This window comes from Rutidosis leptorrhynchoides, chromosome 8, assembly GCF_046630445.1.
Source record: "Rutidosis leptorrhynchoides isolate AG116_Rl617_1_P2 chromosome 8, CSIRO_AGI_Rlap_v1, whole genome shotgun sequence".
Classification (NCBI taxonomy): domain Eukaryota; kingdom Viridiplantae; phylum Streptophyta; class Magnoliopsida; order Asterales; family Asteraceae; genus Rutidosis; species Rutidosis leptorrhynchoides.
In genome coordinates, this window is record NC_092340.1 from 141,810,970 (window position 1) to 141,826,717 (window position 15,748).

General features: G+C 34.2%; 1 non-coding gene across 1 annotated transcript; it reads right to left on the reverse strand.

The window, feature by feature from the left end:
• Positions 1-1,758: 1,758 nt before the first annotated feature.
• Positions 1,759-1,911, reverse strand: LOC139865237 (U4 spliceosomal RNA). The gene has a single exon (XR_011764758.1). It is a non-coding gene; the product is annotated as a U4 spliceosomal RNA (small nuclear RNA).
• Positions 1,912-15,748: the final 13,837 nt, after the last annotated feature.

Genomic DNA, 15,748 nt, shown 5'->3' on the forward strand with positions numbered 1-15,748 from the left:
AACTGCATTCAAGAAACTTATTTTTGATGTAATATATTCTTATTGTAAACCATTATGTAATGGTCGTGTGTAAACAGTATATTTTAGATTATCATTATTTGATAATCTACGTAATGCTTTTTAAACCTTTATCGATAAAATAAAGGTTATGCTTGTTTTAAAAAAAATGAATGCAGTCTTTGAAAAACGTCTCATATAGAGGTCAAAACCTCGCGACGAAATCAATTAATATGGAACGTTTATAATAAATATGAACGGGATATTTCATCGCAATGGAGTGGTGTTTTCAGATTCAAAACTTAAAAGAAATTATCTTTTTGATTGGATTCGGAGGTATTCTTATTCATGGTTGTTTCATAGAAGTAAAAAATTTGATTGTAAAGTCACTGTAATCTTTTTATTCTCCTCTAGCTACTTGCTAGAGGCTATATATATAAAAGTTGTTTGTCGTTAAAAAAAAACATTATTCCTTTTAATAACCCAACTCTGCCATGAATAAATATAAATGTCAAAATTATATAAGGAAAGTTAATAATATAACGGAACAATTATACTATTAACTAATAGAATAGAGTTTATAAATTTAATTATGATGTGCTTAAATATAATTCTAAGGGCTATATTTATCATTTTCCATATATTTGTTAGGGAATGTTTATATTCAGCTTTATGAGAATAATATAAGTAATTTCATTAAAACTTTTCAATAATAGCATCAAATCCATTTTATAAACTCTCTAATTCCTATAGGACTTTTTCTTTATTTTCGAAATATACATAATATTATATAAAAATGATATGAATATCAACATGAAACAATATTATCCCCGTCCCAAATTAATAGTCATGTTTTTAACATTTTAAAGTCTATATTTATTAACTTTAACTTTTAATAACTTTTTTTCTTGTTTTATATAATACTCCGTATTTGATAATAGTTATTTCAATGAAACACTTATAAAACTTAATATAGTCATATAAATTTTATCAAATATTATGTAACACAAAAAAGTTATTTAAGTCAAAGTTATAAAATAAAGACTTTCGAAGGTTAATGCATGAAAATTAAAATGGGTTGGAGGGAGAACAAGAAACGTAATCAAGCCCTAATAAAAAACCGCAAGATACCGTAAAACGACAAACAAACCTAACCACCAACATAGTGGAAATTAAGTTACATGGCTAGCGAAAGAACTACCAAAGCAACCTCCAAAAGTACCCGAAGTACAAGTAGGACCAAACCATTTCCGACAAACACATTTAGTTTTCGGAAGATTGTCGAAGAACGTCGTATCTGCTGAAAATCAGAACACCGACCACCACTTTCAAAAGCCACCGCTAAATCCCGATCTATAAAATTCTTCTAATAATAACCCTAAAGGCCTTTAAGAATTGGATTTACGCATAAGCTAATGGTACATTCAGTTGATTGTGGGTTATTTTTCGGGACGTGAGTGATTTTTAAATTTACATACAAATGATGATCATCCGAACTTTTTAAAGACATTAGGTTTGGCTGATAGTAGTGTAATATATTAATAAATGCTTTCTAACCTACTCCCCACAACAAAAGTTAGAAATTAACGAGGGATTTTTTGCAAAAGGAAAATTAGTTGTGAAACCACAAACCATAATAAAATTTAAACTAAATGACTTGAAATATTATGATTTTGAAGTAGAAAATCTTTAGTGAAACGGAAACGAAAAACTTACATTAATTAATTAATTAATAAAAGAATTGGAACTAAAAGTTGTAGGAACTTACCCAAATAAGGGAGTCCTTCCAGAAATTCTCGACGGCCAAGGCAAGAGCCAAAACCGAGGAGAGGGTTTGGAAATAGTTTTCAACCAGCAATTGACGCGTCTCGGTAATTACCTCATTAACTGCGTCATTGCCCCAAGCGCAAAGATGCTTTAAAACGTACCCCAAACCTGTGTATTTATACTTCTTGGCCTTTCTTTATACTTAATCCACACACCTATGTGGGATCAATCAATCAATTATTCACAATATATAAAAATGCTAAATAAACCATTAAACCATACATTACGATCCAGTGATTAGAAAAATACTCCGTAGAAGATACAATACATAGTTACCATCAAGACAACCTAAACTTTATTATTAAAAATATTACAGTAACATATTTGCGATAATAACAAACTTGGATTGAGTAGTACTTTTTTTTTTTAACGGCCAAACAATCAATAATATAAATAAAACGATCCCTAGCAAGGCGCTAAGGGATAATTACAACGGCATAGATAACCATACGTTCCAATTGGAAACTATATGGCTTCTATTTTTAATCCAACGAAAAGACAATAAACGGATTACATCAAATAAGTTACTCCTACTACAAAAAGAATTATTAAAAACAACTCCGTTCCGAAACCGCCAAATGGCCCATAGAAGAGTAAGGATGACCGCAACGATCCGATCTTTGAAGATAGCTTGTAATCGAACACCCTCGAGCCATGTAATAAACGTATCCCACGAGGAGCAAATGGGAAGAGCACAATCAAGCCACACCCGAACTCGAAGCCATATCTCTTTAGCCATATCACAATCGAAGAATAAGTGATCCCGAGTCTCTATGTCATTGTTACAAAGTGGACAAATAACCGAGTTGATCTCAATCCCTTTTGCAGAAAGGTTCCAACGAACGGGAAGAGCATCTAATCTCAAACGCCATAAAAAAATGTTAACTTTCCTTGGAAGAAACTTGAACCAAATTGTACTCACGTTAGTCGAAGGCAAAGAGGTTCGATCCATCATGTCCCTTGCAGCTTTAACAGTGTACGACTCATCTGAAATAAGCGAACAACACCAACGATCAGGGCGATCATAAAAAGTGCAGTCACCGATCTCCTCCTGAAGATTAGCGAGAAGTTGGTTGTTACGACTACCAATGTGATCTCTCGTCCAGTTCCATTGCCATGCACCATCTACCCGTTTCTCGGCAATCGAATCAAGTTTATTGACATCCAGGTGGTAGAGTCGATTAAAACGGGACGATAACGTTGAATTGCCACACCATAGGTCATTCCAAAAGCGTATAGAGCAACCATTACCAACTTTCATTTTGAATGTGTCTGGAGGAAGTGTACCATCGGAACTCACCTTTAAACAACACGCAACAATAGAAGACCAAATACTTGAACTATTACATTCCACATGATCAAAAAGAGGCCCATGAATAGACTTAATGATATTAACCCACATCTCTTCCGGATTAATTAAATACCTCCAACGCCATTTATTAATCAATGCCAAATTGAAAGCTTTAAGACTCCCTACATTAAGACCACCTTTATCAAATGGAGCAAGAATTTTATCCCACTTTACCCATGACATCTTTTTGGTGGATTTGTTACCACCCCAAAAAAATCGAGCCCTAATAGATTCAAGACATTTAAGAACCGTTTCCGGGCATTTAAATAAAGACATAAAATAAATACCAATGCTCCCCATAACAGACTTAACCAATGTTAATCTACCACCGGAAGAAATGAGTGCCGCCTTCCACGTAGATAATTTATCCCGAAATCTGTCTACCAAGCTATCCCAATTTGAAATTAATTTCATATTAGAACCAATCGGTAGACCCAGATAAGTAGTAGGAAATGAGCCTACACGAGTACCTGCAGCAGCAGCATAAGCAATGATCTCGGAAGTGTCCACCCCGACACCAAAAAGATGGGATTTATTAACATTTATCCGCAAACCGGACACTAAAAAAAATGCTTCTAAAATGAGGAGAATCCGGTTTAGTTCTTGAGAACTCCAATGAGAGAAAATAATAAGATCATCCGCATAAATAAAATGAGATAAATGAATGTTATCTGTTCCCACTTTGATACCACGAATGAAGTTGTTCTCCATAGCACGAGAAAAAGCTAAGTGGAGACCTTCCATTACAATAATAAACAAGAACGGGCTTAGAGGATCACCCTGTCTTAACCCTCTTTTGATTGGGAATTCACGAGTCGGACTACCATTTACCAAAACTGAAGTCTTAGCCGAGAAAAGACACCCCCTTATCCAGGCGCACCACTTGGTTCCGAAACCCAACGAAGATAACATGAACATCAAATAATCCCAATTAACCGAATCATAGGCTTTTTCAAAATCCACCTTCAAAAGTAACATTTTTTTCTTAGCTTTCTTATACCATGAAATAATCTCGGACAACATTAATGGGCCATCTAAAATCTGTCGCCCCGAAATGAAAGCCGTCTGAACCGGGCTAATGATCTTGTCAATAACACTTAGAACACGGTTCGTGAGAATCTTCGTGACAATCTTATAAAAAAAACCCACCAAAGAAATGGGTCGAAAATCAGTCACAAGAATCGGGTTCACAACTTTCGGAATAAGGGTGAAAAAAGCCGAATTTGCACCGTGAGGCATAGTGCCTGAAGAAAAAAATCTTCGGATATCCCTGCCAATATCAAATTGAAAAATGTCCCAAAAATATTTAATGAAACGAAAAGAAATACCGTCCGGTCCCGGTGCCTTAGAACTACCGCAATCCCATACCGCATTTTTTATCTCTAAATCATCCAAATCTCTTTCAAGAAAGTTAGCTTCATTATCAGTGAGACGATAATGAGGATTTAAATGGCCAAACTCCACGCCTGTATGTAAAACATCAAATTTGGACATGAAATGAGAAAAAAACTTATCTTTAATAACAAAAGGATCCTCTATCCAAGTACCATCAACCAACAATCCTTTTATATTCTGAGAGTGACGTTTATGTTTAAGAGACGCGTGGAAAAACTTGGAATTCTCGTCACCCTCAATGTCCCATTTAATACTAGATTTCTGAAACGAATCGATATCTTCCAATTTCGACAACTCGTCTCTTTCTACAACCAAACTGTTGCGCTCGTTAATCAGATCATCCCCCACTATACCAACATCAATAGAGATATCTATGTCATTGATCTTGTTCACAATCTCCTTATATCTCGCATCTTCATTAGATTTAGAAGAGCTAATCCAGCTTTTTAGATGACCCTTCATTAATCTAAACTTAGCCACAATGTCTAGCTCTTTGTTCAAGTTAACAATGTCCCAAGCCTTACGAACGGTAGAATCGAAATCTTGACGGGCAAACCACGATTCAAAAATCTTAAAATACGTTGGGCCAAAATCGACCTTATCTTGAAAAAGAAGGATCGGAGAGTGATCCGAATGTCCCCGAGCCAAAACTGAGCCTTTCAAGTTGTCTATAACATTAAGCACGTTGTTAGTAGTAAAAAATCTATCAATTTTACTTAACTTACTACCCGCCTTATTACGCCAAGTGAAATGAAGACCGCCTAACGGGACTTCATATAACGAGTTGCTTTCAATGAAGTCATTAAAAACCCGAGCATCTTGGACACAAAAATTGGAACCACATTTATCTTCCCGAGTTCTAACCGAATTCCAATCTCCAAAAAAGATAAACTCTCCCGGATGGGAGTCCATGAAGGAGGAAAGCTTATTCCACAACAAAATCTTATCCGATAATGCTTGAGGGGCGTAAACATTAACCATAAAGACCTCCGTATTCTCACGGATCCACGTACCTTTAACTATAACAAAATTATCATCGCACCACATTCCGCTTTTAGAGAAAACATTCGGATCCCATAACGAAATAATACCGCCCGAAAAACCACGAGCCAAACTCAACGCATACTCAAAATTGTGATTGCCCCAAAAAGATCTCAAACGATACATAAAAAATCTTGACATCTTTGATTCTTGAATACCTAAAAAATGCACGTTCAACGAAACACATAAGCCTTTTATCCACTTCCTCTTAGAATACATTTTCGACCCGCAACTATTGATGGAGAGGATCTTCATTGGAAACCAAATTTCCCGCCATCATGGTTCATCGCAGCAATACACCCCTTTAAATTACAGCCCAGTAATTCGCCAATACCAAATATGTCTTCGCTTAGATTCTGTGAAGTAAAAATTGGTGTAGGATCATGATTCAATATCGTGAAAGGTGTATGACAGTTAACCGAGCCCCCAGAGAACGAGCCTCTAGGTACTTTAGAAAAACCAGGAGGTTGTGAACAAGTAGAACTTGCAGCAATTGGTTTAGTATGTATCGAATCCGTCGTATCATATGTGCTTGTAACAATAGGTTCATTGAATGATCCCACCTGATCACTAGCCGAGCAATTAACCGATATCTCCTCATTACACTCATCAACTTTGATACCTGAAAAAGAGTCAATTTGTATACCAGAAAACTCCTTTAGGTGATCTGAAATTGGCTGATCAGAGACATCAGACGAACTACTATATTGGTCATCATTATTAGAGGTAGCATCGGAAACAGGTTCAATAGTAGATTCAATATCGAACAACCACGTTCCAACTTCATGAGCATAAACCTCCACATTAACGCCTTTAATACCAATCGTCACACTAGATGAAATAGGTTTCTTATCATGTGTAGCAATGCAAACTCTACTAGAAGATAAAGGCAGTTTACAATTAGATTCAAAAAAAAGAAATCTACCAAACAAATATGCTGCCTTCTTACTTGCATTCGTTCCCCACGCGCACGTAGGCAGCCCCGATATTTCGATCCAAACAATTCTTTCATCAACCGTGAAATTATCCCATGGTTCTTTGATGCATGAGAACAATGACATAATGTTAGCATTCATTTTGAAGGCTGTAGCTGCCACTACTGTCTTGAATTTAAACCAGACCCAATAGCCACCAACATATTGAATGTCAAAATTTGAAAAACCCTCGGCTAAGCATGCTCTGTAAACCGAATAGAGAACACCCACATCTTTAACTTTAGCCATGACAACGTAATCATTATTAGAGATCGAGATTAAATCAGAATCATCAATAGAAAATGCTTTTGCGGGAGGTTTTATAACAGACGCCTTGGAAACATAAGAGTTCTCATCTTCAATATCATCCTTCTTTTTTCCTGAATTCTTGATAATCTTATGAATAACGTTAACAGCTTTTGGTGCCGAATCTTCATCACTACCGACAACAGGTGTAACCCGCTTTGGTACATACTTGGTAGTTTTAGAGCTATCGGATTTAGAAGCTTGCACATAAAGGTGAAAACTCCCCATCCATACATCTGCAAGCTTATTTTCCATACCAAGCACATGCTTAACTCCCATGAATCTAATGAAACCAAAACGTTTACCGGATTTCGCTCTCTTCTTTGCTATGTAAACATCAACCAAGTAACCATAGCCATCAAACACCTTCCATAAGGCCGGAACGTCGGCCTGTTCCGGAAAATTAGTAACAAAGAACGATTGAAATTCATTCTCCGTCCGTTTCTGTAAATCGATGTCAAGTTTCCGATAAAAAGATTTTCTGCTGCGTCGTTTCTTCACTTTCCACCCATCTTTGAGCGGTACAAATCTAGTGTTACCCACCATGGTGATAGTGATAGGCGTTTGAGCCCGCCAGAGATAGCCGGATGAAGATCTCCCGGCGTTTGCACCCGCCTGAGAAGATCAGGGAAGAAGAACATATGAGATCTTAGATTTAGTGTGAAAGTGGATTGAGTAGTACTATGGTGTAATTATTCTTTTTAACGATAGTTAGGAGTCATTGACGGGGTCGAACGCGATGTCGGAATCCACTCATTCGATCATTTCTTTGGTCGAACTATTACAGTCCCACCGCCTCTCAGGAGAAAACCACCATGACGAATTCATACGACCATACATGCATCACTCATGGTAAAATCCCCTCGGGTGAGGTTCGAACGTAAGATGTCCGCAACCTCCGAGGCCCATAGAATGAGCGGGTAACAACAAGGGAAATTTTGTAGCGAGTGGGAGTTGAACCTCTGACCTCCCATAGGTCACAACTAATACCCGAACTCCTTGATTTTACTACGATGTAATTCTTAATTCTGATTATTATTATTAGAACTAAAGGTGATAAAGGTGAGTTATACACTTATACGATGTTAATCGTAACATGAAATCGAACTCCAAGTACTTTTTTTGTTATGAAACTAGCATGTTACTGACACAAAATGTAGTCCTTTTGTCATCTGTTTAAGCCTTTTTTGGATGCAACTCAAGATGTGGTATGGAAAAAATTTTAAAAACGGTATGCTACAAAATGAATGTTGTAGTGGTTGCATATGTTTCACATGTGACTTATCGTTATTCAAAAGATGGTCTAGAAGACGAACTGTACAATAAATCAGAAATTACAATCAATTATTTGATTCATCCAAATGAAATATAGCAAGTAAAAAATGAGTTAAGTGAAATAAGTTAATAAAGGATTTAATGATTTATGGGCGATCAATCTTAAACACTATGAGTCTCTGATAAACATTTTAACACTGTTCGATGTTAAAACAGTTGAAAATGGTTTTAGAGTTTGATAGTTGCGTATAGATTTTGAGAGAATCGAACGACTATATGAGTGCAAATGCTTGTCTCTTGGTTTTCTAGTGTGTGAGAGCTAATAATGAATCTTCAATCTTCAATTTATATTATGCCACCAGGAACAAGGACATAAGGGAGATGGGGAATAATCGTCAGTTTACTAATCGCTGATCAAGAGGATTTCTAGAAGAGTGGCAGACCTTGACAGTAAAACTGGTAGTTCAGTAAATAATGGGTGTTATTGGGATCCGAGAAAATGTAAGGTCAGTTATAGACAAAGTCAATGAACTTAAGTGACGCTAGATCCTAAAAAAGTTTTTATGAAACTCTCATGGAATCGGACTCGTGTCGCAACCGATAAAGTCCACGAAATGAGAAGCAAACAATAGAGCACTTCACAAATGATATAGTTGTAAATTTTAAGATCAAATATTTTATGATCGTGTCGTGATGACTTCCTTAACGCAATTGATTTTATCTCATATTCATAGTTGTAGTTGTAGGACTGATCGGTGTCGACTGTAGAGACGTCAGAGAGTTGGTATTAATATATTTTTTTCCCGTATTCGAACAATCATGAACATATGGACCATTGAAATTATATCATACTATAATGTTTTACTATTTAAATAAAATTAAATTGTCACTAGAAATTTTTTTTGATAAACTATTCTACAATCCAACTTCGTTAGTTTGTTTATGTATTTACTGTTAAGGGACATTTGGTTTGCCTCATATTTATATTAGCCCTTTGAGTTGCATTATAATTTATTGCTAGTCTTTTGATGTGTTCTAGTTGTGACTATATATATCTTGTATTTCCTTTTGTTGAGCATCAATGAAAATATAAAGATCATCTCAAATATTGCTTATTTAACATGGTATCCGAGTAATGCGATCCTGATTGAAACACCTCCTTTTATAGCAATCACATAGCCATATCTTCCTAGCATGGCTAAGTTCATCTACTTTTTTTTTTTTTTTTTTTTTTTTTTGACTATGAATAATAATAATAATAATAATAATAATAATAATAATAATAATAATAATTGGCGTGGGGATGATTGTAACGACCCAACCCGTTATCCAACTGAAACACGTTTTTTTATTTTTTTTACAAAATCAGGTTTTCGGCCAAATGGAGCGCCGCTCCATATGGGGCGCGCCGCTCCATTTCCTGCTGTCCCAAATGTCTTTTTCACGCGAAAAGATCTCCCGCTTCCCGACACTTTTAAACGAAAAGGTTTTCACAACACATTACAATAAGTAAAACTAAGGGATTCCCAAAATAAAAACGAGTTTTACAACACCGGGCCCACATCGTCCCGAATTACGAATTTTGTACAAAATACAAGTCTCGGCCATATTAGTTTAATTTCCAAACGATACTTAGAGCATGGTGTTTGGGGTTAAACTACCCAAATCTTGGTCGAACTTCCAAAAGCTAACTCCCCGAGAGTCACTAATCCAAACGGATACCTTTGCCCTTATTCACGCTGGAGCCTAAAAAGGTAAACAACGAGAGGGTAAGCAAAACGCTTAGTGAATGCAATAATTATTCACATACATATATAATATACCTACTTGCAATCACTTACTCACACACCGCATATTCGCTAGAAATATAATTAGCTACAAACTCCAAGTATAAACTAATGACCTCCAATTACCACAACTAGCATAACCAATATCATATACTCCATAACAATATAATATGATACTTTACAACGTATACATAAAACAACTATATGGTTAACCATACACACACTATGGTGCCACCCGCTCCGTGGTTCGCACCATATGCCATTGTCATGATGCTACCTGCTCCGTGGTTCGCATCACAACTTAAGTCATACTCATGCTAAGGTTTTACCGGCTCCGTGGTTCATACCTTAACAACTCCTAGTGTAGTGCCACCGGCTCCGTGGCTCGCACTACAATACTCCTACCATGATACTTCCGGCTCCGTGGATCGCATTATAGCAATTGTCATGATGCTACCGGCTCCGGGGTTTGCATCACAACTTATACTATAGTGCTACCGGCTCCGTGGTCCGCACTATAACACACTCACACATACTATGGCACTATCGCGCCATAGCCTACAAATAAATACACTATATACATACATGCATAATTATTCCACTCACCTTACGCCTTCGGTGAATGATAAACCAAGCTTGCAACCTTCAATTGTAACATCCTCAGTCGGGCCTAGCTGTAAGATTACTATTACCCTTAAGTTAGCATTGTGTTATTATATGCTTTTATTTTTATTTAATATTTACTATTTAATAATGATGTGGTTAGGACCAGTTTTTGACAAGGGTCACAGAACAGGTTTGTTTATTTAATTTGGACTTCGTTTGGATTGCCAAATGACGTACGAAAGATATCATATAACTGATAAATACCTGTGTGTTGCACAGTGTGGGAATTAAACCCAATTAATTGGCTAAAGCTGTGTCCTTCTTTCCATTTCTAGACTTTTCTTCTCAAACACCGTACCTCCATCTCTTTCACCTAATAAAACCCTAATCTTTAATTCTTGTTTTAGAGCTCAAATCATTTACATTATCTTGTTCTTTGTGTTTTACTGATTCTATCAAGGTAAGAATCATAGCATTTCATGCTTTAATCTTTGAGAAATTTGGGTTTTTTTGTGTCAGGTTTTACAAAGTGTGTAATTTGGGTCAAAATGGTTAGATTTGATGTTGTTTGAGTGTAAATTTATTGGTTTTATGTTTCTACATGTTTAGTGTCTTTGATTTGGTCAGTTTTGAGGTCGTAATTGTAGTGACCCGAACTTTTTCATGTTTATATATATATATTAAATGAAAATGTTATTTACATGATTAAGTGTTTCCAACATATTAAGCAATCAAACTTGTTAAGACTTGATTAATTGAAATAGGTTTCATATAGACAATTGACCACCCAAGTTGACCGGTGATTCACGAACGTTAAAACTTGTAAAAACTATATGATGACATATATATGGTTATATATATAGTTAACATGATATTATTATAAGTAAACATATCATTAAGTATATTAATAATGAGCTACATATGTAAAAACAAGACTACTAACTTAATGATTTTGAAACGAGACATATATGTAACGATTATTGTTGTAACGACATTTAATGTATATATATCATATTAAGAGATATTCGTACATCATAATATCATGATAATATAATAATTTAAAATCTCATTTGATATTATAAACATTGGATTAACAACATTTAACAAGATCGTTAACACTTACATGTAACGACTAACGATGACTTAACGACTCAGTTAAAATGTATATACATGTAGTGTTTTAATATGTATTCATACACTTTTGAAAGACTTCAAGACACTTATCAAAATACTTCTACTTAACAAAAATGCTTACAATTACATCCTCGTTCAGTTTCATCAACAATTCTACTCGTATGCACCCGTATTCGTACTCGTACAATACACAGCTTTTAGATGTATGTACTATTGGTATATACACTCCAATGATCAGCTCTTAGCAGCCCATGTGAGTCACCTAACACATGTGGGAACCATCATTTGGCAACTAGCATGAAATATCTCATAAAATTACAAAAATATGAGTAATCATTCATGACTTATTTATATGAAAACAAAATTACATATCCTTTATATCTAATCCATACACCAACGACCAAAAACACCTACAAACACTTTCATTCTTCAATTTTATTCATCTAATTGATCTCTCTCAAGTTCTATCTTCAAGTTCTAAGTGTTCTTCATAAATTCTACAAGTTCTAGTTTCATAAAATCAAGAATACTTCCAAGTTTGCTAGCTTACTTCCAATCTTGTAGAGTGATCATCCAACCTCAAGAAATCTTTCTTATTTACAGTAACATATCTTTCTAATACAAGATAATACTCATGTTCAAACTTTGATTCAATTTTTATAACTATAACAATCTTATTTCGAGTGAAAATCTTACTTGAACTGTTTTCGTGTCATGATTCTGCTTCAAGAACTTTCAAGCCATCCAAGGATCCTTTGAAGCTAGATCCATTTTTCTCATTTCCAGTAGCTTTATCCAGAAAACTTGAGGTAGTAATGATGTTCATAACATTATTCGATTCATACATATAAAGCTATCTTATTCGAAGGTTTAAACTTGTAATCACTAGAACATAGTTTAGTTAATTCTAAACTTGTTCGCAAACAAAAGTTAATCCTTCTAACTTGACTTTTAAAATAAACTAAACACATGTTCTATATCTATATGATATGCTAACTTAATGATTTAAAACCTGGAAACACAAAAAACACCGTAAAACCGGATTTACGCCGTCGTAGTAACACCGCGGGCTGTTTTGGGTTAGTTAATTAAAAACTATGATAAACTTTGATTTAAAAGTTGTTCTTCTGGGAAAATTATTTTTCTTATGAACATGAAACTATATCCAAAAATCATGGTTAAACTCAAAGTGGAAGTATGTTTTCTAAAATGGTCATCTAGACGTCGTTCTTTCGACTGAAATGACTACCTTTACAAAAATGACTTGTAACTTATATTTCCGACTATAAACCTATACTTTTTCTGTTTAGATTCATAAAATAGAGTTCAATATGAAACCATAGCAATTTGATTCACTTAAAACGGATTTAAAATGAAGAAGTTATGGGTAAAACAAGATTGGATAATTTTTCTTGTTATAGCAACGTGAAAATTGGTAACAAGTCTATATTAATTATATCCTAGCTAACTTATATTGTATTATAAATGTATTCTAATATATTATATAATCTTGGGATACCATAGACACGTATATAAATGTTTTGACATATCATATCGACCCATGTGTATATATTATTTGGAACAACCATAGACACTCTATATGCAGTAATGTGGGAGTTAGCTATACAGGGTTGAGGTTGATTCCAAAAATATATATACTTTGAGTTGTGATCTAGCCTGAGACGTGTATACACTGGGTTGTGGATTGATTCAAGATAATATATAACAATTGTTTTCTGTACATCTAACGTTGGACAACTAGTTGTAGGTTACTAGCGAGGACAGCTGACTTAATAAACTTAAAACATCAAAATGTATCAAAAGTGTTATAAATATATTTTGAATATACTTTGGTATATATGTACATATTTGTTATAGTTCGTGAATCGACCAGTGGGCAAGTCTTACTTCCCGACGAAGTAAAAATCTGTGAAAGTGAGTTATAGTCCCACTTTTAAAATCTAATATTTTTGGGATGAGAATACAAGCAGGTTTTATAAATGATTTACAAAATAGACACAAGTACGTGAAACTACATTCTATGGTCGAATTATCAAAATCGAATATGCCCCTTTTTATTAAGTCTGGTAATCTAAGAATTAGGGAACAGACACCCTAATTGACGCGAATCCTAAAGATAGATCTATTGGGCCTAACAAACCCCATCCAAAGTACCGGATGCTTTAGTACTTCGAAATTTATATCATATCCGAAGGGTGTCCCGGAATGATGGGGATATTCTTATATATGCATCTTGTTAATGTCGGTTACCAGGTGTTTTGATAATGCTAAAAACGAACATATATTTCATAGCATTATTCCTCAAGAAAGACAAGCTTTTAGTTGCAATTGTTCTATTTACAAGTGATATTCGTTTAAATAATAAAAGGTGAAGACAAAAGACAGATTCGACGAATTGAAGACGCAAACGACCAAAAAGCTCAAAAGTACAAAATACAATCAAAAAGGTTCCAATTATTGATGAGAAACGTCTCAAAATTACAAGAGTACAAGATTCAAAATGCAAAGTACAAGATATTAAATTGTACGCAAGGACGTTCGAAAATCCGGAACCGGGACTAGAGTCAACTCTCAATGCTCGATGCAACGGACTAAAAATTACAAGTTAACTATGTATATAAATATAATATAATATATAATTAATTATATAAATTATATATATATTATATTTATATAATAAACCGTCGGCAGACTAAGATCCAAATTGGAGTGAGCTGGAATTTCAAACTCCGCGACTCGCGGAGTTTGAAGAGCAAAAATGCCGCGAGTTGCGGAGCAGCCAAATTCGAAAATCCATATAAAACCCAACGAATTCTGATCGTTTTTAATAATCATATATCCATCCTCTCTATATCTATACGTAATATTTATATTTATAATTTATATTTTAATTTTAATTTTAATCCTAATAATAAGGGTATGTTAGCAAATGTTGTAAGGGTGTAAGTCGAAATTCTGTCCGTGTAACGCTACGCTATTTTTAATCATTGTAAGTTATGTTCAACCTTTTTAATTTAATGTCTCGTAGCTAAGTTATTATTATGCTTATTTAATACCGAAGTAATCATGATGTTGGGCTAAAAATATTAAAATTGGGTAATTGGGCTTTGTACCATAATTGGGGTTTGGATAAAAGAACGACACTTGTGGAAATTAGACTATGGGCTATTAATGGGTTTTATATTAACTAAATAATACCTTGTTAATTTAATATACAAACTTATAATTCGACGTATTTATATATAACCACATACGCTTGACTGAGTACGGTGGGCGGGATATCTATAAATACCAATAATTATTCATTTTACCGGACACGGAACTGGATTAATAGTTAATAGACTTGTTGAAACAGGGGTGAATTACATTCAAGGGTAATTGGTGTAATTGTTAACAAAGTAGTAAAACCTTGGTTTACACGCAGTCGATAACCTGGTGTTTTCATTAAACAAAGTATTAAAACCTTGTTACAATTCGAATCCCCAATTAGTTGGAATATTTGACTTCGGGAATAAGAATAATTTGACGAAGGCTTTTGCTCTTTATATTTATGACTGATGGACTATTATGGACAAATCCGTATGGACATATTAAATAATCCAGGATAAAGAACAATTAACCCATGGGCATAAAACTAAAATCAACACGTCAAACATCATGATTACGGAAGTTTAAATAAGCATAATTCTTTTATTTCATATTTAATTTCCTTTATTTTATATTTAATTGCACTTCTAATTATCGCACTTTAATTTATTGTTATTGTATTTAATTGCACTTTTAATTATCGTACTTTTTAATTATTGTATTTTATTTCATCGCACTTTTATTTATCGCAATTTCATTATTGTTATTTACTTTACGCTTTAAATTAAGTTATATTTATTTTTATTATTTTACATCAGGTTTTAACTGCGACTAAAGTTTTAAAAATCGACAAACCGGTCATTAAACGGTAAAAACCCCCCTTTATAATAATAATATTACTTATATATATATATATATATATATATATATATATATATATATATATA